Source organism: Loxodonta africana, chromosome 10 (genome assembly GCF_030014295.1).
Source record: "Loxodonta africana isolate mLoxAfr1 chromosome 10, mLoxAfr1.hap2, whole genome shotgun sequence".
NCBI classification, from domain to species: domain Eukaryota; kingdom Metazoa; phylum Chordata; class Mammalia; order Proboscidea; family Elephantidae; genus Loxodonta; species Loxodonta africana.
In genome coordinates, this window is record NC_087351.1 from 64877154 (window position 1) to 64880110 (window position 2957).

Below are 2957 nucleotides of genomic sequence, written 5' to 3' on the forward strand. Positions count from 1 at the left end.
TTCAATACTCAGGTTTCCACGTTTTTGTTCTTTTCTTATTTTCCAGTGAGAATTACTTTCTAAACAGCCTCCTACCATAGTGTTTATTGCCCTCTGACAACTGTCTGTCTTTAATCCACTTCTATGAATGTTCCCTATGTTTAATGACAGAAGGGGAGATAAATACTGTAAATAACTGCCCTGTTTCTCAACATTCAAAATAGCTTAAATATAGCTTTATCAGAGATTTTTACCAGCTTTAATAAGTTAGCAGTTTGAGCAGTATAATGCACAGGAAAACAGTGACCCTCAGTCAAGTACCATTGGGAAATAATTAGATTAGGATGGGTACAGCTGGTCCCTTTAGGCCTTCTTTTTGAGTATTTCAGACTGTTGCTTGATTTGAATATTAAAGAGAAGTCAGACTCTGAAACTCTTTTTTTCCTAGTTTATTAAGCAAAGCGTTCAAGTGTATTTCTTAAATGTTTACTTCTACCTAAAGTTTCCCAATGTAGAATCTTATCTGAAATCCCCTACTAGAGCCTCTAAGATAATGCAATACTTGTGGTACTTACATCATACTGAAAAGTAGCCGAGAACTCCAGTGTTTGGAAGAACAGCTCAAGCATTGAAAGCAGCAATATCCAAATAAGGTACCAAGCACTGGACTTAGATTTAGACCAAATGATATCTCACAGATCTGCCGTCAAATGCAGCCCTCGGGCTTGGTCATCCTGGGGTTGACTTCAGCTTTTTTGCTGAGCCTACTTAGATTGTGCTTTATATTTCTAAAAAGTTAATACAAAATATTACAACTATTGGGTTTGAAAGAAAGATTGGGGGTAGGAGAAAGTAAGAGGGGGTTTGTGTGAGTGTAAATGTGTAAAGGGGAGAGGATTAAAAATACAATATGAGGCCAGCAAGATGAAATGCAAGGAATTATTCCTATTAAATACCAGGTGAACAGCATTCTCTCTCTGTTTCAAGGATTATTAAGAATGGGACATACTAGTAAAGCAACTAAGGAGATAGAAAGCAAGAGGCATGAGGCGTGAGCTAAGAATGGCAAGGAAGGTTATAAAAAAAAAAAAAAGGAAGGTTATAGAGGCCGCTTTTTTTGATAGAAGCGGGCAGTAGCTATAATCATCAAGAAAATGACTGGCAAACTGAGAAACAAGGAAGATTTGCTATGAGTAGGGCTGCTTTCCTGGAGCCCTGGTGGCGCAGTGGTTAAAATCTGCGGCCACTAATCAAAAAATCAGCAGTTCGAATCCACCAGCTGCTCCTTGGAAACCCTATGAGGCAGTCCTGTAGGGTCTCTACGAGTTGGAATTGACTCAAAGGCAATGGGTTTTGGTTTTTTTGGAGGGTTGTTTTCACCACAGACTAAAAGAATGTTGAGATAACAATTACATCTCTACTTCAAGGGAAAAGAAATGTACGGCTTTTGTTTAGCGTTTTCTGCTCTAGATTACAGAAAGCTCTTTGTAGAAAACTGCACTGGGTAATACTTCAGGGCGTGTGTGTGTGTGTGTGTGTGTGTGTTAGAATTTCCCCTGATTTAAGTTTGAATACCAGACCATTTTGTGAAATGTTCTGAACCCTGAAAAAAAAAAAAAATGCTCACACATATACTCACACAAAGTGCTAATTATGAGTTTAGCACAGTACAGAACGCCGAGACAGACATGTAGACATGTAACACATGCCATATTATCTTAAGGAGCACCTATCTAATGAAGCAGGTTTATATTGAAAACATCAGAAGAAATATCCACATGTAAACAATGAAGTCAGATGCCTACCTCACACCATATACAAAAATTAACTCCAAATGGATCATGAGCCTAACTGTAAGCTGAAAAACTATAAAATTCTTAGAAGAAAACACAAGAATAAATCTTTGTGATCTTAGATTAGGCAATGGTTTCATAGATAAGATACCAAGTCACAAGCAACAAAAGAAATAATAAATAAAATTTTATCAAAATTAGAAACTTTTATTCTTTAAGAATTGCATCAAGATAGAGAAAAGATGACCCACAGAATGAGAGACTTCACCAAAATTTTAAAAATTATATTTCAAGAATAGCATCAAAATAGAGAAAAGACCTGCAAAATGAAAAAAAAAATTGTAAATCATAAATCTTAGAAGGGGTGTCTAGAATATATAGAAAACTATTACAACTCAACAGTAAGAAGACAACCCAATTAAAAATGGTCAAAGGATCTGAATAGACAATACACCAGAGACATACAAATGGCCAATAAGCACATGAAAAGTTGCTCAACATCTTTAGTCATTGTTGTAAAAAGATGAATAATAACAAGTGTTGGTAAGGATGTAGAGAAATTGGAACCCTCATACTTAGCTGACGGGAATGTAAAAAGTGTAGCTCCCTTGGAAAACAGTCTGGCAGCTCCTCAAAAAGTTAAACATAGAGTTACTACACCAAAACCAACCCAAACCTGTTGCTGTTGAGTCAATTCCGACTCATAGTGATGCTACAGTACAAAGTAGAACTGTCCCATGGGGATTCCAAGGAGCAGCTGGTAAATTCAAAGTGCTGATCATTCGGTTAGCAACCAAGTGCTTAACCACTGCACCACCAGGGCCCCAGAGTTACTATATGAACCAGCAATTCCATTCTTAAGGAATATACAGAGAAAAGAAAACACATGTTCACACAAAATTTGTACATGAATGTTTATAGTAACATTATTCATAATTGCCCAAAAGTAGAAACCCAAACGTCCATCAACTGAATGGATAAACAAATTGTGGTATATTCATATAATGCAGTATTATTCAGTCATAAAAAGGAATAAAGTGTCCATATATGCTAAATGAAAGAAGTCAGGCACAGAAGTCCACATATTGTATGATTCTATTCATGTGAAATGTCCAGAATAGGCAAATCCATACAGACAGAAGGTAGATCAATGGTTGCCAGGGCCTGGGGAGGGGCGGGGGTAGG